Raw genomic sequence first — 24882 nt, 5'->3', positions numbered from 1 at the left:
TGCATATTTAATTGCATGATTATTTGATTTTTTTTTTTGCATATTTTACCACTTGGTTGAAGTAATATTTTCTTTTTCAAGAAACCTTTTAGAGCATTTCACTAATTTGAATAAAATTTAATGTTACACTTGTTTGAAGAAATATTATACTGGAACATGGTTTAGAGCTCGAACACACAAAACCTGTGAGATTTTTGAGCTTATTTGAATTGGTTGCATTTTACCAACCAATATTTTATTTTTGGTGTGTGTTTTTTCTCTCTAAAATTGTGATCTTTGTCTTGCTTAATTCTATATTTCCATGGTTTGATGTATGCATGCACTTATATGATTGAGGCCTTTGTTTCACTGAGCTTACATACCCATATGGCCTTACCCTTTCATTATCCTTTGCAAACCAATTTGAGCCTATTTTACCCCTTTTATTCTTTATTTTAGCTCATCACTAACTCTAAGCGGAAAACAATAATGTCCTTAATTTGAATCCTTGGTTAGCTTAGACTAGTGAGAATGCTTATGATTTAAGTGTGGGAAAAGTGGGTTTGGAAACATTTGGTTTGAGAATTGAGTATGTTAGAATTTTCTGAAAATGTGAAAGAATGTTGAGAATATGTTCATGCATTCAATAAATTAATCATATGCATTGAGAAAAAAAAAAAAAAGAAAAAGAGATCAAATAAGTAAAAGGGGACAAAATGCCCCAAAGTAAATGTTGAAAGCAATGCATATGTACTGTACTTAAAATTAGAATGCATGAATATGTGGAAAATATGGTTAATGGATAGTTAGATTTTGTATTATGATTACATGGATTGTTTAAGTTAGGTGGAAAGTTTAAGTTAATTAAGGATTCAGATTTTAGTCCACTTGACCAAATACAATCCTACCTTGACCCTAACCCCATTACAACACTTAAAAGACCTCTTGATATGTGTATTTGTACATTAAATTTTTGTTGATTGGTAGAAAAAAAGCAAGCTTTAGAAAGCAAGGTTAGTAGAGAATTGGGAGAATTGAACCTTAAACACTTGAGTGATTAGAGTGTATACACTACCAGTGAGGGTTCGATGCTCAATTCCTTGTTCCCTGCTTTATGAGCTATTTTCTTCTTGCAAGTCTATTTGTACTTCATTTTCATGATTTGAATTAGTGAAATCCAGTTTGTATTTCTTCTTGAAGGATTTGTTTACTTTTAACTAAGTAGGTAGAAACATTTTGCATGTAGTTGCATTCATAGGTTGCATTTCATACATTCTACCATTCCTCTTCACCTTTTTATAGTTTCTCTTGAGCTTAGCATGAGGACATGCTAATGTTTATGTATGGGGAGGTTGATAAACCACTATTTTATGGTCTATCTTGTGCTCAATTGAGTGGATTTTATCAACTCTTTACCCACTTATTCATAATATTTGCATGGTTTTACATTTGCCTTCCTAACTATGTGTTTTGGTTGAGAACATGCTTCTTTGGCCTTTAAATTGCCTATTATTAATCCTCTCTTATTACCATTAGATGCCTTGATATGTGTGTTAAGTGTTTTCAGAGATTATAAGGCAGGAATGACTCAGAGGATAGAAAGGAAGCATGCAAAAGTGGAAGGAATGCAAGAAGTTGGAGGAACTGCTAAGCTGTCCAGCATGACCTCTTTGCACTCAAACGGCTATAACTTTAGCTGAAAAAGTCCAAATGACGCGGTTCTAGTTGTGTTGGAAAGCTAACGTCCGGGGCTTCGATTTGATATTTAATATGCCATAGTTGCCCTGACGCTGGGCGATGCAACCGCGGATATAAAGTGGAGGAATGTATCCATTCATCGAGAGGCTCTCATATTCACAATTTTTAGGAGTAGATGTAGTTTTTTATAGAGAGAGGTTCTCTCCTCTCTCTTAGGATTAGGATTTAGGACTTCTCTTAGTTTTAGGAGTGACTCTCAATCCCAGGTTCAATGTTCTTTTTATTTATTTCTCCAATTTAATTTGTATGTCAGATTTAACTTCTTTTGTGAATGCAATTCGAGGTATTTTCAGACTTAATTTTGCTTTGCTTTATTTATGTGAATGCTTTTGATTTAATTTAGATATTTTCCCCTTTGGTCTTGGTTAAGAAATCAGTAACTCTGGAATTATCCAACTCAATAGCATAATTGATAATTGTTGTCCTTGCTAATTGAATTGATCTTCAATAATCCCAATCTTTTCTTAGGAATTAACTAGGATTCAAAGATCTAACTAATTAGTCGCTTGACCTTCCCTTGTTATAGCAAAGGTTAACTAAGTGGAATTAAGATTCAGTTTTCATCATCATTTATAAGGATAACTAGACTGGACTTCCAATTTCTCATACCTTGCCAAAAGTTTATTTTACAGTTATTTATTTATTTTATTTTTCATTTAAATATATCTGTGCTCATTGCCCAAGCTCCAAAACCCCCCAATTTACAAAACTCATAACCAATAATAAGAACATACTTCCCTGAAATTCCTTGAGAAGACGACCCGAGGTTTAAATACTCGGTTATCAATTTTAAAGGGGTTTGTTACTTGTGACAACCAAAACATTTTTACGAAGGGATTTCTGTCGGTTTAGAGACTATATCTACAACGCGACTGTTTTTATGAAATTATTTACTGGCAAAAATCCTAACGTCAGTCTACCAAGTAGAACAGAGGATGAGCTTCTATTTTCTGTTGGAGGCATTTCAAGGATGTAAAAGTCAACCGGAAAGACCAAGTCCTTGATCGCCACAAGTACATCTTCTGCTATTCCCATCACAGTGATCACACTTTTATCGGCTAAGGCAAACTTCGCCGCCGACTTCTTTAATGGAGCTAAATTCAACCGCACAAAGATAGAAAGCGGCATGATGCTTATACAAGCTCCTAGATCACACATACAGTCATGAAATGGTTGAATACAGTCATGATCCCCATTCCCATTTACAATTAAGTCATTTATGTTTCTACACTTTACATTCTTGCCATTTTCTTTTCTGCACTTTACTGCTTTTCTTTACTTTTAAGTCATTTACACTTTTGCTCATTTAAATTTCTGCAATCACAATCTATATTGCTCAGCTTGACTAATTCACCTATTGATTAAAATTGCTCAAATCTACCAATCTCTGTGGATTCGACCCCACTCCTAGTGGGTTATTACTTGACGATATTTTTGGTGCACTTGCCAAACGAACGGATTCATTATTTTATATGGGGAGTGAATTCCGGCCATCAAGTTTTATGGCGCCGTTGTCGGGGATTGGTTTGAATTTGATAATGATTAAATTGATGGGTAGCTAGATTAAGCACTTTTAATTACCTTGTTAATCCCTTTAACTTCAGTTCTTTAGTTTTCTTAATTTTTTTTTATTTGATCATTTTAGCTGTTCATTGTTCATATTTCCATTTTTTTACTGCTCTATTAACTGTTTGATTAACTGCATCAACTAAACTAACAACCAGTTTTAACAAGAAGTGACTCCTTCACTTGTCCTCTGTTTGCTGCTTGTTGAATGTATGACAGGTAGAAGAGGAAAAACTTCATCCTCTTTTGATAGTGAACCTGAGAGGACCTTCCTGAGATTAAGGAGGGAAGCAAGAGGCAAAGGAATAGTTGGAGAGGAAGTAGTGGAGGAAGATCTGGGAGTTACTATAGAGGAAGAGGTGCATAACCATGTTGGAGAAGATGCTGGCAACCATGTTGGGCAAGAAAGGAGAGTTTTAGGCTCTTACATCAACCCAAACCCAGAAAACTGTGGCAACAGCATTCTGAAGCCAACAATCCATGCTAACAACTTTGAGTTGAAGCCTCAGCTCATCACACTTGTCCAGAACAATTTCTCATTTGGAGGGAATGCCCAAGAGGACCCCAACCAACATCTGACTACATTCTTAAGGATTTGTGACACTGTAAAGTCAAATGGTGTACACCCTGACACCTACAAACTACTTTTATTTCTCTTTTCTCTCAGAGATAAGGCAGCAAAGTGGTTGGAAGCATTTTTCAAGGAGAGCTTGACAACTTGGAATGATGTTGTGAACAAGTTTCTAGCAAGATTCTACCCTCCACAAAGAGTCAATAGATTAAGAGCTGAGATGCAAAGCTTCAGAAAGCAAGATGGTGAAACACTTTATGAGGCCTGGGAAAGGTTCAAAGACTTGACAAGGAAGTGCCCTCCGGATATGTTCAACGAATGGGTCCAACTACACATCTTCTATGAAGGACTGTCATATGAAGCAAAGAAAGCTGTAGACCACTCTTCAGGGGGCTAACTCAACAAGAGGAAGACCATTGAAGAGGCCATATATGTTATAGAGACTGTAGCCGAAAATAAGTACTTCTATGCTTCAGAAAGAACTCAAAAGAAAGGAGTGCTGGAGCTCAATTCTATGGATACTTTGATAGCACAGAACAAGATGATTGTAGCTCAATTAGCAGCCTTAACAAAGAAGATGGAGAAAATCCAAGTCTCAGCTGTCCAAGCTCAAGCACCTCCACAAGAAGGAGATACACCAGAAGTTGAATGCAAATGGGAGCAAGCTAACTATGTGAACAATCCTTCTAGACCACCATATGATCCTAATGCCAAGACATACAACCCAGGTTGGAAGAACCACCCAAATTTAGGGTGGGGAAACCAACAAAACCATAGCCAAGACCATAAACTATACCAATCTAACCAATATAACAACCATAACCCCAACCATTAATCAGGCAACAACAGGCCCTATCACAACTCACAAAATATACCCTACCACAACTCACAAAATGCATCATATCACTCCACCCAGCAAACACACAATAACCACCATCAGGATACATCATCCTTAACCATGTAACCATGTGAAATCAGCAGTAATTTTGTAAAATTGGAGGCTGCCATAGCACAATTGTCAGCACAAATGATAGGAACCATTTCCACTATTCTGGAGAAACAAATGCAGGCTGAAAGATAGATAGATGCAAACCAAGAGGAGTTCAGATCCAACATAAGAAACCAAGGGACAGCAATTTCAAAACTGAAAGCACAAGTAGGGAGCTTGTCTAAACAAATACCAATGCCTACACATACATTCCCCAGTGATACCATGGGCAACCCAAGAAGATAATGCAAGACCATTACACTAAAAAGTGGAAAAGTTGTGGAGGAAACATCCCCAAGTCAAAGCAACCAAGAAGAAGAAGCTACAAAGGAACCTGAAACCAAGAAAGAAGAAGAGACCCTTACACCATCCTCACCAAAACAAGTCCTAAAGCCTTATGTTCTAAAAGCACCCTATCCACAAAGGCTGAGGAAGGATGGAAAAGACAGCCAGTTTTATAGATTCCTAGAAATCTTCAAGAAGCTCCAGATCAACATACCCTTTGCTGAGGCATTAGAGCAAATGCCACTCTATGCCAAGTTTTTAAGGGAGCTCATGACAAGAAAAAAGAACTGGGGTGAAAAAGAAACCATAGTACTAACAGAGGAATGTAGTGCCATCATACAAAAGAAGCTTTCCCAAAAGATGAAAGATCCTGAGAGATTTTAAATTCCTTGTATCATAGGTGATATCAACATTGAGAAAGCATTGTGTAATCTCAGAGCCAGCATCAACCTCATGTCCTTGGCTATGATGAAAAGAATGAGGATAGAAGAGGCCAAACCAACAAGAATGGCACTTCAATTAGTTGCTAGAACATTCAAGTTTCCTCATGGGGTGGTGGAGGATCTGTTAGTAAAAGTAGGGGAGTTTATTTTTTTAGCTGATTTTGTTGTGCTTGATATGGAGGAAGAGGCCAACACATCAATCATCCTAGGAAGGTGATGAAAGAATTTTTGTCGATGGTATAGAATTTCTCAAAATTAATTCTCGTTGCAAGTATAGTTCTACACCAACAAATAATCCTCCCAATAAATAAATTGGTTGTCACAAATAACAAACCCCAAATAAGAATTAACCAAAGTATTTAAACTCCGAGTCGTCTCACAAGGAATTGTAATGAAGTGGTCAATTATTGGCTATAAAGGGACAAGGGGGTTTGATTGATAAGAGGGGCAATAAAATAAATGACAAGAAAAGTAAATCGAGCAAGTAAAGAAAGCAAGTAATAAAGAGAGACATTCATGGCAAGGGCTGAGATCATAGGATTTCTATCCTAGTCACTAATAACAATAATTAACAAGAATTTATCCTATTTCATCATCTCCAATGTTGGAAGAAGGTGTAAGTTATCTTCCATGAGAGAAAGTCAAACAAGACTAGTTAATCTCAACCCAAACGTCCTAATCAACTCACTAATTAAATTAGCAAGAGATTAGAGTCAATGAAAATCATATTAACTAACAATTCTAGATCACCAACATGAGTTTTGTATTCATGACTCAAGATTGCCTAGTTACTCTTTCCAAGCCAAGAATGCTCAAGATCTACTCTAACATCCTTCCAAGCATTTTGTCAAACACTTGGAAGGCATAAATGAAAAGCATGGTAAATGTGCAAGGAATATAAATCTACCAACTACCAATTGCAAGGAAATTAAGATTCATAACTCAAATCATCAATAAAAGAACATCAAACATTGAATTGCATTAAAAGAAAAAAATAAGAAAAAAAGAAAAAAGATATAAAAAATAAATAAAAAATAATAAAAAAAAAATAAGAAAAAAGACAAAAAAATAAATAAAAAGAAAAAAAATAAAAAAAAAAAAAAAAATAATAAAAAAAAAGATAGAAAATAAAAAAATAAAAAAATAAAAAAAAAAAAAAAGAAAAAAGAAAAATATAAAAATAGAAAAACAAAAAAGAACACATCATGACACCCCTCCCCCTACCCCTTCTCCGCTCCCTCCCTCCTCTCCCGCCCCCCCCCCCCCCCCCCCCCCCCCCCCCCCCTCCCCCCTTGTCCCCCCACCCTCCCGCCCCACACCGCCCCCCCACCCCCACACCTCCCCCTCCCCCCCCCTCCCCCTCCTCCCCCCCCACCCCCCCCCCCACCCCCCCCCCCCCCCCCCTACTCCTCCCCCCCCCCCCCCCCCCCCCCCACCCCCACCCCCCCCCTCGCCCCCACCCCCCCCCCCCCCCCCACCACCCCCCCCCCCCCCAACCCCCCCCACTCCCCTGCCCCCCCCTCCCCCACCCCCTCCACCCCCCCCTCCGCCCCCCATCCCTACCCCTCCCCCACCCCCTCCCTCCCCCCCCCCCCCCCCCCACCCTCTCCCCCCCCCCCCCCCACCCCCCCCCCCCCCCCCACCCCCACCCCCCCCCCCCCCCCCACCCCTCCCCCCCCCCCCCACCCCGCCCCCCCCCTCCCCCCCCCCTCCCCAGCCCCCCCCCCACCCCCCCCCCCCCCCCTACACCCCCCCACCCCCCCCCCCCACACCCCCCCCCCCCCCCCCGCCCCCACCCCCCCCCCCCTCACCCCCCACCCCCCTCCACCCACCCCCTCACTCCCCACCCCCCCCCCCCCCCCCCCCCACCCCACCCCACCCCCCACCTCCCACCCACCTCCCCATCCCCCCTCCCCCTCCCCCTCCCCCTCCCCCCCCCCCCTTCACCCCCACCCGACCATCTACCCATCTCCACCCCTCTCACATCCCTAACCCAACCCCACCCCCCCACCTCTCCACCCTGTATACTCCTCCCTCCAACCACCCAGCCCCCCGCATCCCCCCATCCCCCCCCACACTCACCCCTCCCCCCCACGCCCACCTAAGCCTTGAATTGCCGTGCCAGCTCCGCACTCGCCCTCGTTTTGCCTTACAGTTCGTCCGTGCTCGACACGTCACGGTCCGCGTGGCCGCCATTGCTTGGCAAAATTCCTATCCACGGGTACGCGTTAATGTACACATACGTGTCGCCATGCAACTTCACTTCCATGCGTGTGCATGGATTGATGTACTATAAATCCTTGTTTCCTCATGCATTATCCACTTTGTATGCTTTTCTCCTCATTCCTTCCATCCAATACTTGACTTATGAACTTGAAATCAGTCAACAAACACATCAAGGCATCAAATGGAATTTAAGTGAATTAAAATCACCAATTTATTGGCCTAAAAAGCATGTTTTTATACTGAAGCACAAATTAATGGAGAATTACAAAACCATGCTATTTTATTGAATAAATATGGGAAAAGGTGATGAAATCCCCCAAAATAAGCACAAGATAAACCACAAAATTGGGGTTTATCAGATGGCCATTCCTAGCTACTGCTAGAGCTATTAGTGATGTACAAAAAGGAGAGTTAGTATTGAGGTTTCATGAGGAGAAGATGGTTTTCAATGTCTTCAAAGTAATGAGTTACCCCAAGGAGTCCATAGGTGAATGCATGATGGTAGACACAATGGAAAAGATAGTTCAAGGAGTGTTAGAAGAAGAACAATGTGAAGAAGCTATGGAGATAGAGAAACAAGCATCAGATGGAGAATTACCACAAGAAACCATGGAGGATTCAATCATGTTAAACCACACAAGCAACAAGAAAGTGGAAGCACCGAAACTAGAGTTGAAGACCCTACCTCCAAGCTTGAAGTATGCTTACTTGGGTGACAACAACGCATACCCAATAATCATCAATTCAAGCTTGAGTGAGGGACAAGAAGAAGAGCTTATCCATGTGCTGAAGCAACACAAGGATGCTCTAGGATGGACACTTGCAGATTTAAAAGGAATTAGTCCTTCAATGTGCGTGCACAAAATCCTCCTTGAGGAAGATGCCAAGCCCTTAAGACAGCAACAAAGAAGGCTAAACCCAACTATGAATGAAGTAATCTAAAAAGAGGTGTTGAAATTGTGGCAAGCTGGGGTGATTTACTGAATCTCAGACAGCCCTTGGGTAAGCCCAATGCAAGTAGTCCCTAAGAAAGGAGGGGTCACTGTTGTACCAAATAAGAAGAATGAACTGATACCAACAAGAACAGTGACTGGCTGGCGCATGTGCATAGATTATAGGAAGCTTAATGAAGCTACCAGGAAGGATCACTTCCCCCTACCTTTCATGCACCAGATGTTAGAAAGACTTGCGGGACATGAATATTATTGCTTCTTGGATGGTTATTCTGGCTACAACCAAATAGTTGTAGATCCCAAGGACCAAGAAAAGACCTCATTTACTTGTCCCTATGGTGTTTTTGCTTATAGGAGAATGCCCTTTGAATTGTGCAATACACCTGCAACATTCTAAAGGTACAAGCTCTCCATATTTTTAGACATGATTGAAAGATTTATTGAAGTGTTTATGGATGACTTCACTGTATTTGGTGATTCATATTCTAAATGCTTACACCACTTAGCCTTGGTGCTAAAGAGATGCCAAAAAACCAACCTCGTTTTGAATTGGGAGAAGTGCCACTTTATGGTCATAGAGGGGGTAGTTCTTGGCCACAAGATCTCAAAAAGAGGCATAGAGGTGGACAAGGCCTAGGTGGGGGTGATTGAAAAATTACCCCCACCTTGCAATGTCAAAGCAATTAGAAGTTTTCTAGGACATGCTGGTTTCTATAGAAGGTTCATTAGAGATTTCTCAAAGGTTGCCAAACCCCTAAGCAACTTGCTTGTCTCTAATGTACCATTTATCCTTGATAGGGAATGCATGCTAGACTTTGATGAACTTAAAAATAGACTTTCCTCTGCACCTATCATAGTGCCACCCTACTGGGATCTACCCTTTGAGTTGATGTGTGATGCATCAGACTTTGCTGTTGGTGCTGTTTTAGGACAGAGGAGAGATAAATTGGTGCTTGTTATTTATTATGCTAGCAAAGTCCTTAATGAGAATCAAAGGAACTACACCACTACAGAGAAGGAACTACTTGCCATAGTCTTTGCATTTGATAAGTTTAGATCATATCTTATTGGTTCTAAAGTCATTGTATTTACTGATCATGCAGCTCTCAAATATTTGCTTAGCAAACAAGAGTCCAAACCCAGATTGATAAGGTGGATCTTGCTATTTCAAGGGTTTGATATTGAAATTAAAGATAGGAGTGGAGCAGAGAACAAGGTGGCTGACCACCTATCCAGGATCCCACAAGAAGAGGATGAAGCACACCAACTTGCAGTGAATGAGAGCTTCCCTGATGAGCAGTTGATGATAATCCAAGAAGCTCCCTGGTTTGCAGACATAGCCAATTTCAAGGCTATTGGAGAGCTACCAACCAACATCAACAAACACATGAGGAGAAAGCTATTCAAAGATGTTAAACACTACATTTGGGATGAGCCCTATTTGTTCAAAAAGTGTGCTGATGGGATCTTGAGAAGATGCATTTCCCATGAGGAAGGACAAGAAGTCCTCTGGCAATGTCATAGATCTGCATATGGAGGCCATTTTAGTGGGGAAAGAACTACAGCCAAGGTACTACAGTGTGGATTCTTTTAGCCAACAATGTTCAAGGATGCAAAGGACTTGGTAACAAGATGCGATGAGTGCCAAAGAGCTGGAAACCTACCCAAGAAAAATGAGATGCCACAGAGGTTTATCATGGAATTGGAGTTGTTTGATGTTTGGGGGATTGATTTCATGGGACCATTCCCATCCTCATATTCAAACAACTATATATTGGTGGCAGTGGATTATGTGTCAAAGTGGGTGGAGGCCATAGCTACATCAACCAATGACAACAAAGTAGTGATTAACTTTTTGAGGAAGAATATATTCAGCAGATATGGGGTTCCAAGAGCTCTCATAAGTGATGGAGGGACTCACTTTTGCAATAAGTAACTTGAGACAATCCTCCTTAAATATGGTGTGAAGCATAAAGTGGCAACCCCATACCATCCACAGACCAATAGTCAAGCTAAAATCTCAAACAGAGAGCTCAAAAGGATCCTTGAAAAAACTGTTGGAAGCTCAAGAAAGGATTGGTCTAAGAAGCTGGATGATGCATTATGGGCCTATAGGATAGCTTTCAAGACACCTATTGGCATGTCTCCATACCAATAGGTGTTTGGAAAAGCTTGTCACCTACCAGTAGAGCTTGAACACAGAGCATTTTGGGCTCTAAATATGTTGAACTTTGATGATCAAGCTGCTGGGGAAAGAAGGCTAATGCAACTCAATGAGCTGGAAGAATTCAGAAATCAAGCCTATGAGAATTCCAAGATTTACAAAGAAAACACAAAGAAATGGCACGATCAAAAGATAGCAAGGAGAGAGTTCATAGAAGGTCAGAAAGTACTCCTATACAACTCAAGGCTCAAGTTCTTCCCAGGAAAACTTAAGTTTCGATGGTCTGGACCCTTCACCATCCTCAAGGTGTCTCCCTATGGTCATGTAGAGCTCATGGAGGACAAGACACAGAGAACTTTCACTGTCAATGGCCACAGACTCAAGCACTACTTGGGGGACTCATTGGATGAGCAGAGAGTGAGTGATAAACCCCGATTTCGTGATTTATCTTGTGCTTATTTTAGGGGATTTTACCATCTTTTCTCACATTTATTCAATGCAATAGCATGGTTTTGTAATTCTCCCTTGAATTTTGCTTAAGTGTAAAAACATGCTTTTTAGGCCCTAAATTAGTAATTCTAATTCACTTTAATTCCATTCGATGCCTTGATGTGTGTGTTGAGTAATTTCAGGTTTATAAGGCAAGTATTGGATGGAAGAAATGAGTAGAAAAGTATACAAAGGGGAGAATGCATGAAGAAACAAATATTGGAAATGCATCCAAGGACGCACACGCACACAAGGCGTGCACGCAAAAAAGTGGTCTCACTTATAGATGCGCACGCGTACATGCCGCGTCCGCGCGGATGGAGAATTTGCCAATCGACGCGCACACACACATGGCATGTACGCGCTAATACTCTTACATGGCCCACTTAAAGGCAAAACGCCGGGGGCAATTTCTGAGCTACCCAGGCCCAAATCCAACTTGTTTCTGAGTGTATTTCATGCAGAATTGAAGGCCAAGCAAAGGGGGGAGCAATTGTTTGTAGCATTAGTATCATGTAGGTTAGTTTCTAGAGAGAGAAGCTCCCTCTTCTCTCTAGAATTAGGTTAGGTTAATTTCTTCTAGATTTAGGTTTAATTACATGCTTTCATCTTATTTCCCTTATGATTTTTTGCTTCTACTCTTTCATTCTCATGATTTGTCATGTTAATTTCTCTTTTATGTTTCTTTTGTGACGATGAACTCTTGATTGATTTGGATCTCTTTATTGAAATTTATGTTTGATGTTCTTTTAATTGTTAATTTGAGTTGTGAATTTACTTTTCTGCAATTGATAGTTGGTAGATTTATTATTCTTGCACTTTTACCATCCTTTCCTTTTATGCCTTCCAAGTGTTTGACAAAATGTTTGGTTGGTCTTTAGAGTAGATTTTGAGCATTCTTGGCTTGGAAAGAGTAATTGGGCAATCTTGAGTCATGAAAACCCAATTTATATTGGTGATCTAGAGTTGTTAGTTAATATCATTTTCAATGACGCTAATCTTTTGCTAATTCAATTAGTAAGTCGATTAGGAATTTTGATTTGAGTTTAACTAGTCTTGTTTGACTTTCTCTTATGGAAGATAACCTATATCTTCTTCCAATGTTGGAGATGAAGAAATAAGATAAATTCTTGCTTATTATTGTGATATGATTGATTAATCTTGTTTGACTTTCTCCCTATGTGTTGGAGTTGACTAAATAAGATAAATTAATCATTGTATGACTAGGATAGAAAGCCTATGATCTCAACCCTTGCCATGAATGTCTCTCTTCTTTAATTGCTTGCTTGATTTACTTTTCTTGTCATTTAATTTCTTGAAAAAATATAAATTCAAACCCCCCTTGCATTTTTATAGCCAATAATTGACCACTTCATTGCAATTCCTTGTGAGACGACCCGGAGTCTAAATACTTCGGTTAATTTTCATTTGGGTTTGTACTTGTGACAAAACCATATTTTAGTTTGATTCGAGGATTGACTATTGGTTTGGACTATACTAACAACGGAATTATTTTGTGGAATTCTGAACCGGTATAAATCCTTGCTATCAAATTAATGGCGCCGTTGTCGGGGAGTTGCAATGGTGTTATGTTTTTGGCTATTGTGAATATGTGAATATGTTTGTCTTTTGCTCATTTCTTAGTTTTTGTTAGCTTTGGGACTTTGTTCTCATTTTTGTTAGTTTTTGTTTTTATTTGCTATTATGAATTCTAAACCCTTTGGCTATGAGTTTGGCTTAAATTATGTTGTAGGAAATGGGAACTATAATGACAATATGTATCAAGGATGGAACAATCAAAGGTGGGAGGAGTCTCAAGGGATTGATCACCCTACTTAGCAACAACAACCTTCGGATTCTTATGGGTATAACTCTCATCCTAATGTATATCAATATAATGGATGTGGTGATCCTTATTGTGATTGTCAACAACCACCACCACATGCCTATGAACCACCCCCTCAACATGGTTTTGAACCATCATACTCACAAGCTCCATACCACCAAACACCTCATTATGACCCTAATTCTTATCCACTATACCAACCACCCTATGAACCATATAAACCACACATGGAACCACCACCATTCCAACACAATTACTCTCAAGAACCACCTCAATATACACCATCTCTATGCCCTTACCAAGATGAACCAACTTACAATTATGAAACTTTCCTCCCAAACAATGAACCTTCTTTTTCCACACCCCCTCCAATGGATGATTCTCTCCAAGAATGTGTTAGTTCTTACATTCGAAGGCAAGAAGATAACCAAACGGAGTTTAAGGAGCTAGGAGCCAAGATGGCTATCCTAGTGGAAGCCATTAGTAATATGGCCTCCTCCCAACTAAGCCTAAGCAAACAAGGCACTCCCATTGTTGAATGTGTAGTAGCAATCAAGCAGCATAGTGAGGGAGTGAGTTTAGAGCTTCAAGGTGAAGAAGAGGAGTTGAAGCAAGAATTGCCACTAGGGAAGGATGATGAGACAATTAAGCCGGAAGGAGTGGTTGAAGACCTAGGAGATGTTGGAAGTCCATGGGAATCTAGCATTATAGAGTCCTCTTCCAAGATGCTTGATGTTGATGTTGAGGAGGGTGTACAACCTCCAAAGCATATTATGATTGAAGACTTTGAAGAGGTCGATCAAGAGGTGGATTCAATCATTGAGGAGTTCCTATCTACAATTAAATCCTCTCCCATTGGGCTTGAAATTGAGGTCAAAGAAAAAGATGCACAACCTCTCATGCCTTTGGTGAGCAATGAAGAAGAAATTGAGTTGGAAGCAAGCCACCAAGAGGAAGAGGTTGAAGTTGAGGAAAGTTGTAAAGAGGTGGAGATAGTCAAGGAAGAGCACAATGGAGTAGACCTCGCATTATCTAAGTATGGGGAGGTCTCCCTTCCTAAGTCACCATCATCCAACACAACATTCAAGTGGGTAAAATTTCTATCCCTAAGCTTCACTTTCTCACTTGAATATGGTTTGATTTAAAATGAAGGTCAACTTAGAGCTCTTTGTGGAGTTAAAAGTAGGAGAGAGTTGTGTAGTGGTTGGACACATCACTCTAAGTTCTTGATGGTTGCATGCTCGAAATTGAATAGCAATGGTTGGTGTAGAACCAAATTGCATGGGCCTAGGAGAATGTTTGGAGGTCTACTTGAGAATTCGGATCACTTCTCACCCAACTGGAATCATGATGATCAATTTGAAGATGGGTGTGAAAACAAAGTGTGGGATCCCGGATCACACAAGGAAAATTAACTTTGGGAGCTCATGGTTTGTGAAGAACTCCATCAAAGCTTGAAGATATTAACATTGAAGAATGGAGCTCATTGGAGATTCAAGCATTGGTGGATGTTTCAAGATGGTTACAAGCACAAGCCACCTTAAGAGGAGCTCCCCATAAGTCCAACTTAAGGACAATAAACAAAAGTGCTAGGTGGGAGACACCCCACCATGGTAATATCTTTTCATTTTCCCTTTTGAACATATTGGTAATTAGTTTAATTTCATGTTTTGTTGAGTTTGTTGAATATACTTAGTAGTTTAGTAGGTTAAATAAGGTTTTATGGTGTTTGGGTAGCTGTTTGGAGGTTTGGAATTCTTGGATTGGTGCAAGAACATGGAAAAATTTTGAAAAACAGAGCACCAACCCGCGCGTACGCGCACCTCAAGCATTTTCGACCATCCACGCGGGCGCGCCATGTGCACGGACGCGTGGATTGAAAAATCTGACCCCTCCATACATTGACCCGAGAGTTGCGCCTACAATGCGCCAGCACCATGCCTGAAGCACAAACCACCCGTGAGTGCGCGCACCTGGCGCGTACGCGCCGTTGACTCTAATTGCGCAATGCGTGCGCACGCACGCTGTGCGCATGCGCGCCGATAGCGCCACCTGCCCTCCTAGTACATGTTCCAGAGAGTTATGCCCAGTTTGTGCCTATTATGTTCCTGCAACCCACGCGTGCGCGCACCTGGCGCGTACGCGTCCTTTGGCCAACTGCGCATCGACGCGTACGCATGCATGACGCATTCGCGCCGATAAAAAAATAAAATAAATTTTCCATTTTCTCTTATTACATTTGCTTATTTTCATTTGTTGCATTTTAATTTTGTTTTTAATAGCTTATTCTTATTTTCCTTTATAAGTTTCTTAATAATGGTGTTGAATGCTCTTACTCAATTGTTGAGAATTTCTTGGTTAATCTTGGTGCTTCTTGACTTGTTTGATATTGTTGGGTGATGAAACTTTTAAATCAATACTTAATCTTGTATGACTCTTATATTCTTTGTGCATTGATATGAACTTGCATGTCTTTCATGACCCACTCTTTCTAGTCGAACTTGATGCTTTTGAGTGCTCTTCATGCTTTGACTTTACTCTTGCATCAAGTGTTATTTAATATGCCTTAGCTTATATTTTTTTCTCACTCACATGTTGTAGCTACCATGTAGTGAGAACCTTACTCTTACTTGGCATTAGCCCCGCCTATGTTCTATTGCTTTGATATCTTTGTTGTAGGCTTAATTTCCTTTCTTTCTCTTTCCTTTTAGGTTGGCCACCAAGAAGGAAAGAATTGGAAAGGCTTCTAAATGGGGCAACAAACAAGTTCACCCGCACAACCTTTTGAAGAAACTCATCAATTGTAGCAACCCGTCCACTTTACTCTTCTTTGCATGCACCGAGGACGATGCAAATTTCTAAGTGTGGGGAGGTCGTCCGACCGATCTCCATGGTAACAATTTCCTTTTTCAACAATAAATTTTAATTTTTGTCTTTGTTAGATTAGTTGTTGCATTGCATGATAGATTGCATGTTAGTTAGAATTTGTACATATTTCACCATTTCTTTTTATGTTAGGACTACTTGGTTAGGGTGATGATTTCTTGGAGAAGAAACTGTTTTTAGGGCACCCTACCAATTTGAAAAATTTTGTTGAACTTGCTTGAAGAATTTATTTTGGAACATGGTTTTTGAGCTAAGAACACAAGCATGTGAGTTTTGAGCCTAATTGTGTGGTTACATCTTATAACCACTTATTTTCCATTCTTGTATGCATTATTCTCTTTCTATGATTGTAATCTTTGATTTGTTTGATTCTTTATGTCCATTGTTCCATGTATACATGCATTTATATGATTGAGGCCATCATTTCATTTAGCTCACTTAGCCAAATAGCCTACCCTTCATCAACCATTGTTAGCCAATTTTGAGCCTATTGAATCCCTTTTGTTCTTAATTATAGCACATCAGTACCCCTAAGTAAAAAATAATAAATGTCCTTAATTTGGATCTTTGATTAGCTTAGGTTAGTGAGGGTGTGTATCATTTGGGTATGGGAAACTTGGGACATTGGTTGAGGTAAAAATGTAATTTTTATTTTTATTGAAAATTTTGGGAATAGGGTACATACTCATGTATTAATCATGTTTAAACCATATGCATTGATGCTCTTGTATGTGCTTTATTACAAAAAAAAAGAAAAAAAATTTACAAAATAAAGAAAAAAATATATAAAAAGAAAAAAAGAGAAAAAGAAATAAAGAGGGGACAAAAATGCCCCAAAGTAAAGTTCAATAAAAATCAATGCATATGGAATGTGAATTAAAGAGAATGCATGAGTATGTGAAAAAGTGGGAATCATGGGTAGCTAGGTATTGTGTTAGAATTATATAGGTTGTTATATGTGTTTGGTGAGATCTTAGGTTAATCAAAGATTCAAATTTCAAGCTCACTTGACCATATGCATCCTTACCTTCACCCTAGCCCCATTATAACCTATGAATAAGTCCTCATGATAAATGCATGCATCCATTGAATAATTGTTGATTGTTAGATGACAAACAAATCATAGAAAGCATGATTAGAAGAGAATTGAGTGATCGACCCTATACATTAGAGCGACTAGAGCAGATACACTTCCGGTGAGGGTTCGATGCTCAATTCTTTGTTCCCGGCTTTCATGAGCTTTCTTCTTGCAAGTCTACTTGTACTTCATTTTGATATTTGAATTGGTAGAGTTTGTGAGTCGTCATTTGACCTTTGCCCTACTTGCTTATATATGTTCTTGGAGATTGATTTGCTTTTAACCAAGTAGGTAGAATCATTTTGCATTTAGTTGCATGCATGTAGATAGGTTTATATATAGTTTATTTGCATTGAATAAATATTCATACCCCTTTTCTTATCCTTCTTTATTCTTAGCATGAGGACATGCTTAGTTTAAGTGTGGAAAAATTTGATAAACCCCGATTTCGTGATTTATCTTGTGCTTATTTTAGGGGATTTTACCACCTTTTCCCACATTTATTCAATGAAATAGCACGGTTTTGTAATTCTCCTTTGAATTTCGCTTAAGTGTCAAAACATGCTTTTTAGGCCCTAAATTAGTAATTCTGATTCACTTTAATTCCATTCGATGCCTTGATGTGTGTGTTGAGTGATTTCAGGTTTATAAGGCAAGTATTGGATGGAAGAAATGAGTAGAAAAGCATACAAATGGGAGAATGCATGAAGAAACAAAGATTGGAAATGCATTCAAGGACACACACACGCACAAGGCGCACATGCGCAAAAGTGGTCTCGCCTATAGACGCGCACGCGTACATGCCGCGTCCGTGCGGATGGAGAATTTGCCAATCGACGCACACGCGCACATGGTGCGTACGCGCCAGGACTCTTACATGGCCCACTTAAAGGCAAAATGCTGGGGGTGATTTCTGAGCTACCCAGGCCCAAATCCAACTTGTTTCTGAGTGTATTTCATGCAGAATTGAAGGCCAAGCAAAGGGGGGAGCAATTGTTTGTAGCATTAGTATCATGTAGGTTAGTTTATAGAGAGATAAGCTCCCTCTTCTCTCTAGAATTAGGTTAGGTTAATTTCTTCTAGATTTAGGTTTAATTACATGCTTTCATCTTTTTTCCCTTATGATTTCTTGCTTCTACTCTTTCATTCTCATGATTTGTCATGTTAATTTCTCTTTTATGTTTCTTTTGTGATGATGAACTCTTGATGGATTTGGATCTCTTTATTAAAATTTATGTTTGATGTTCTTTTAATTGTTAATTTGAGTTGTGAATTTACTTTTCTTGCAATTGATAGTTGGTAGATTTATTATTCTTGCACTTTTACCATGCTTTCTTTTTATGCCTTCCAAGTGTTTGACAAAATGCTTGGTTGGTCTTTAGAGTAGATTTTGAGCATTCTTGGCTTGGAAAGAGTAATTGGGCAATCTTGAGTCATGAAAACCCAATTTACATTGGTGATCTAGAGTTGTTAGTTAATATCATTTTCAATAACGCTAATCTTTTGCTAATTCAATTAGTAAGTCGATTAGGAATTTTTATTTGAGATTAACTAGTCTTGTTTGACTTTCTCTCATGGAAGATAACCTATATCTTCTTCCAATGTGGGAGATGGCGAAAATAAGATAAATTCTTGCTTATTATTGTGATATGATTGATTAATCTTGTTTGACTTTCACCCTATGTGTTGGAGTTGACTAAATAAGATGAATTAATCATTGTATGACTAGGATAGAAAGCCTATGATCTCAACCCTTGCCATGAATGTCTCTCTTCTTTAATTGCTTGCTTGATTTACTTTTCTTGTCATTTAATTTCTTGCAAAAATATAAATTCAAACCCCCTTGTATTTTCATAGCCAATAATTGACCACTTCATTGCAATTCCTTGTGAGATGACCCAGAGTCTAAATACTTTGGTTAATTTTCATTGGAGTTTGTACTTGTGACAAAACCATATTTTAGTTTGATTCGAGGATTGACTATCGGTTTGGACTATACTAACAACGTAATTATTTTATAGAATTCCGAACCGGTATAAATCCTTGCTATCAGTGAGCTACAACCTCAACTAAAGAAAGAGAAACGTCAAGCTAGTGACCTTAAAGAAGCGCTGGTTGGGAGGCACCCCAACACTCATATCCTTTCATGCTTTTGCGTTTTCTAAAAGTAGTTATTTTTAAGTTAGGTTGTTTTAGTTTCAGTATATTTAGTTGATAGTTCTTTGGTTTATTTTCTTTTGTTTACTAGAAGTGCAAGGTTGCATAATTAACTAATTGAGGTTGGTTGAATGGGCTGAGAAACTAGTTCTTTGGTTTATTTTCTTATAAGTTCAGATTTCTTTGATCTTTCCAGACTTTGTTTTTTTGAACTGCTTTAAGAAATTGATTTGAATTCTCATAATACTTCTTCAAATTTTTATTTTTGAAGATTTTGCTTCACTTTCCACAAGATTTCAATAATCCAAATTCATTAAATATAACCACCTCTTTTAATAAGCACCACTACTTCTATTTTGAATTTTTTCGTTAAGATATCCTCCATAAAAATGGTTACTGAAGGAACAAGGATTCAAGTTTTAAGCTTTTAACAGAAAAGAAAGATAAAATACAAAAAATATGCCAAGAAGAAAATAAACAGAAATAAAGATAAAAGGGAAAGTAAGATAAAGAAAATTAAAAGCATAAGGAAAGAAAAAAAAGCAAAAACAAAAGAGAACGAAATAACTAATCACCAGTAGAGAGGATCCATCTTACTTTAATCTTACCCATGATTGTTTATTTATTATCACTACTTCTTTTCCATGTTCTTTGTTCTCCAGAGACTCATGGTGTTACCAACACCAAACTTAAGAGATTACACCAACCTTAGAATTTAACAGAGTCTTAGTAGTAAGTGTAAGTCATATAAAGAAACATATATGCATGAAAAAGAAAAGAATAACATAAACCCTAAACAACATGATTTTAATAAGGAGGGGTCCCTTAGACGCTAGCATCAGTTAAGGACGCCAGGCGTCCTTACATGTGTGCTCCCCTGGGAGTTTGTCTAGCCTAGACGAAAGGCCTTTGGCATGGCCACCGGGCGTGTGGTCTTCTTTACACATGGATGCTTGGCGTTCATCCTCTCACATTTTTTTAAGTATGTAATTCAACAGAAAACAAAAATGCATGCAACAGAAGGAAGACGAAGAAGAAGATGATGATAATGACTTAAGGCCACTTAAACAAAGATAAAGAAAAAGAAAAGAAAGACTAACCATGTTTGGGTTGTGTAAGAACTGAAAATTATTAACCGTTTAATTAAAATAAAATAATAAATTAATTGTTCGGAATAGGTTAAAAAATTTAGATATCTTAATATAAAAATTTAAAGGTGAGATTTGAATTTAGAAAATTTTTTCTGAGTGAAAGAATGTAATTTTTTTGCAGAAAATTGCGTAAGAACGCATACCAGTATACTGTATAAGAGTAATAAAAACTGTAAAAAAACTTAGAAAAATATTTATAATTAAAAACCGGACGCTAATTCTAAATGTTTTGGCCCAAAGTTGGGCCAAACGAACCAAAATGCTATACGGTTGGACCAAACCCAAGTTGGGCCCAAGCCCAACATATAAATACCCAATTATTGAACCAAATCAGCCACATTCCACACTTAGAGAGTGAAAGGACTGTTGAGGTTGAAGAAGAGAGAAACCACCATTGACATTATTCATCATCTTCTTGCCAAGCTCATAACTTGAGCTACGAAGCTCTGATTTGTGTGCCGTTTGGGGCCACGCGTAAATCTTGCCAAACCTGTCATTTCTAGCTAAACAAAGTGGTAAGGAACTTTCATTTTCTTACCCAGTTCTCTGCCCTAACAGTTTCAAAATTTTGGATTTAGTTATTGGGTAGATTTTGTGATTTTGGTTGTTTAGGGAAGATCTAGCATTGGATTATTGTTGGATTTTGCCCCTAATACCGTCGGATAAGGTAAGCTACTTCGAACCCCTTGTGTTTTGGTGTTTTGTGAGTCCTAGTTACTAATTATGGTAAATTTAATGTGTATAGCTAGATATCTTGTGATTGGTGTGAAGTTGGTGGTATTGGAATTGAACTTTTGGTAGTTGAGCTTCGTTGAGCTTGTTTGGAAGTCAATTTTGGTGTTCTGAGTTGTGCGGAGATCAGCCAAGGTATGGTTTTGATTTTCTTTAGTTAATATATAATGTTGTAGGCAACTTAGACTAGTAGACTTTAAGATAGGATTAAATTGAATAAATGGTTACTGAATTGTGTGTGGCATATGAATTGTGATAAAGATTGAATGTGTTGTATACGTTGGAATATGATTATGGTGATTATAATGTGATGATGATTGTTGATGATTGATAATGATTATGAGTATGGTAATTAGTGTGAAATTTTGTTCTTGGAATAGAATTATTGGATTTGTTAATGTATGATTGAAGAAGTTGGAAAATTTACTAAAAATTGGTGTGAAATGGTTGAGGAAGTGGGAAGAAATTGATCTAATGTATATGAGTATGGATATTAAGTGATAGGTTTTGGTATTGGTTAGATTGTAGTTAAAATTGGTTTGAATTGAAGCTTGGAAAACTAGAAAAATTTTGTAAGTTTTGGTAAAACTTTGTTTTTAAACAAATTAAACGAGACATAACTTGTGCTTCGGATCCTCAATTTTGATGAGGCTTGATTTAAATGAAAGTTTCATTTAAATGAAAGTTAGGCCCGAGAGGTCTAAGACGTTTGAAGAATGGATGAAAAATGTTTTAGAACGAGAATATTATGCGCGTTTGAAGTTTACTACCAAAATCTGAATTCTGCAGAAAATAACATTTTTAAGGATTTTTAGGAGCATGCCTATGCGGATAGTGCACGCGACGTGAAGATTGGCCGCTGCCAAGTACTGTTGTATACACGACTGGTGTAGATTTTCAAAACCACAAACTAACCGGCAAGTGTACTGGGTCGTACCAGGTAATACCTCAGGTGAGTGAGGGTCGATCCCACGAGGATTGATAGACCAAGCAACAATAGTTGAATGATTTACTTAGTCAGACAAGCACAAAGGAGTGTTTTGGGGTCAAATGCATTAAACAGTACTCAAAGAGATTAGGAAACCAAACTGGAAACGGGTTGTGAAGTTGATATGGGAAAACAGTTAAGGTTTCAGAGATATTTATTTTTTTTCGAATTAACAATTCTTACCATCTACTTCAATCATGCAAGATTTAATTCATGGCAAAGTTTAATTGATTAAACCCTAATTCCTTGGTGATTTTATCTCCTCTAACCTATTCAACCGTCAATTCCTTGGTCACTTAATTTAGATTAAAGGTTTTAAGTCCAATTCTAGTTTCTTAACCACACAAACCCTAAATACCCAAAGATAAGGTGATTATATGTCACATATCACATTAAGTCCAAGTAATTAGAGAATTATGAAGAGTTACTTTCAAGCTGTTATTCAAGTGAGTTAATTTTTCCGAGATTCAACAAGAATTCAAGTAAAAAAAGAGTTATCTTCTAATATACTCTAAATCCTAGGATGAAGAACAAAAGTAATCCTTGAATTTAAATCAATACATTAATAAAAATAGAATGACAATAGTGTTAATATATCAAAATAAATAGAGCTCCTAACCTTAACAGAGGAGATTTAGTTGCTCATGGCTCAGGATTCCAAAAGTGTGTAAAGTGCGGAATTGGGAAGAGTGAAGAGATGAGATCCCGAAGGGTTGAATCTTTTTTCCTTTTATATCTAACCTAATTGATTTGACAATAAATAAAATTATAACTACTAAAATCTAAAAGATTTTGTTTTGTTTTTAAAAAAAATGAAAATAAAATAAAATAAAATAAATAATAACCAAAACTAAGCTAACGGAGCCCTTCTGTATAACCCAAATACGCGTTACTGGCGCTAAACGCCAGGCTCAGTGTGTAGCGACGCTAAGACAAAGAAGAATTGTGGCATTGCTGTCTTCCTGGCGCTAAACGCCAGGCTCGGCATTTAGTGCCACTAGCGTGTGGCTCTACCATGTTTTACGAAGCACCTAGCAATAAACGTTGGGTCGTAGCATTTAGCCCCAACTCAACTGAAGGCTTGCATGCAGCACGAGGTTCCTAGCGCCAAACGCCAGGTACTGGCATTTGGTGCTAGCTCAACAGAGTCAAATTTTCTCCTTTTTCTTTTGCATGAAGTTTGTCAAACTCGCCTCAACTTATCTTGAAATAAATAAAACCATAATGCGCCTCAAAGTAACATCAAGATAGGCTTCAAACAATAACATCTCAATAAAACTCAATAAATTCATATCTAAAATAATATTACAAAATAGAAAAGATGTTCACGCATCACAACACTAAACTTGAATTGATGCTTTTTCCTCAAGCAACTGAAAATAATGTGAAACTGAGAAGTGGGTTTTGCCTAAGAGTTGAGTTTTCAATTAAGTTCTTGTATTTTCTCTAAGTGGGGTTAATGACACTGTGATCTTGAAAATTTTCGGCATTTCACTATCCTTTGAAGCTTAGGAATGTTCATATCCTTCAGAACTACAACCCAGATGATATTATGAATTCTCCTCTTTTTAACCTCTGACTAATCCTTGAACACCACATTTTCTTTTGTTCTTTTCTTTGGTGCATTGCATAGAAAAATAAGTGGCACACCAAATTTAGTGTGACACTTTCTCTTGGAATTGATGCAAGTATCCAGAAAGATTGAAAACAGATTGTTGCAGGGCAACACCAAACTTAGAATGTTACCATATCCCAATTTTATTTGAAAGAAAACTAAGTAAAAGAAACTGTTCTACGTGTTACTAACACAATCACCAAGAGCCAGAGGTGTTACGAACAGGGGCTTCTTAGTGAGGCATTAACACAAACCGTCAAAGAGCATAGAAAACAAAGAACAAAAGCAATTAAATGAACAAGCTAAAATAGAAAAAAATGTCTAATCTAGGTAATCAACCAACCGGTAGATTGTCAATCACAATTAATCCCCGGCAAATGCACCGGGTCGTATCAAGTAATAAAACTCACAAAAGAGTGAGGTCAATCCCAGGAGGATTAAAGGATTAGGCAATCAATGGTTAATTGATTATCCTAGTTAGACGGTGCATATTGGAGTGATAATATATAATGAGCAACAAGAAATGTAAATTGCATAAAAGTAAAGTAAAGCAATAAAGTGCAGAAAAGTAAAATGACAAGAATGTAAAGTACAAGAAAGTAAAATGCTGGAAATGTAAAGTGCAGGGAGGTAAATGACCATAAAGTAAATGTAAGAACTAAAAATAAAATAAGCATTGGGATCAAGAGATATTGAATTCTCTGGATCAAGTTCATTCTATTCTCTTCCTCAATCAATGCATTCATTGATTTTCTTGGCAATCTTAGGTGATTGGATCCCAATGTCTTGGCAATCCAATCTCTCTAAGCTTGAATAATTGCCCAATGTCTTGATTTAATTGCTCATGGGAAGAGATGAAGTTTGGTCACTGATTATACCACACACTTTCATAGATCAAAGTATTGGTAGGATTACATGTCACTATATCCATCCAACCCCCAACCTAATCCGATGTGAGAAAGCATTTCTAGCATGATTTCCTTATTCCTCTCTCAAGGTTCTGAGGA

The 24882-nt window shown here is 38.3% G+C and overlaps 1 non-coding gene across 1 annotated transcript; it reads right to left on the bottom strand.

Annotated features, from left to right (window-relative positions):
- Window positions 1-4079: 4079 nt before the first annotated feature.
- LOC148561198 (small nucleolar RNA R71) lies at window positions 4080-4186 on the bottom strand. Its single transcript, XR_015888252.1, has one exon. It is a non-coding gene; the product is annotated as a small nucleolar RNA R71 (small nucleolar RNA).
- Between the last annotated feature and the right edge of the window lie 20696 nt (window positions 4187-24882).

This window comes from Arachis ipaensis, chromosome B6, assembly GCF_059453495.1.
Source record: "Arachis ipaensis isolate K30076 ecotype BB chromosome B6, ASM5945349v1, whole genome shotgun sequence".
NCBI classification, from domain to species: domain Eukaryota; kingdom Viridiplantae; phylum Streptophyta; class Magnoliopsida; order Fabales; family Fabaceae; genus Arachis; species Arachis ipaensis.
The sequence above is the reverse complement of the archived record's forward strand: the minus strand, read 5'-3'. Positions and strand labels throughout refer to the sequence as shown.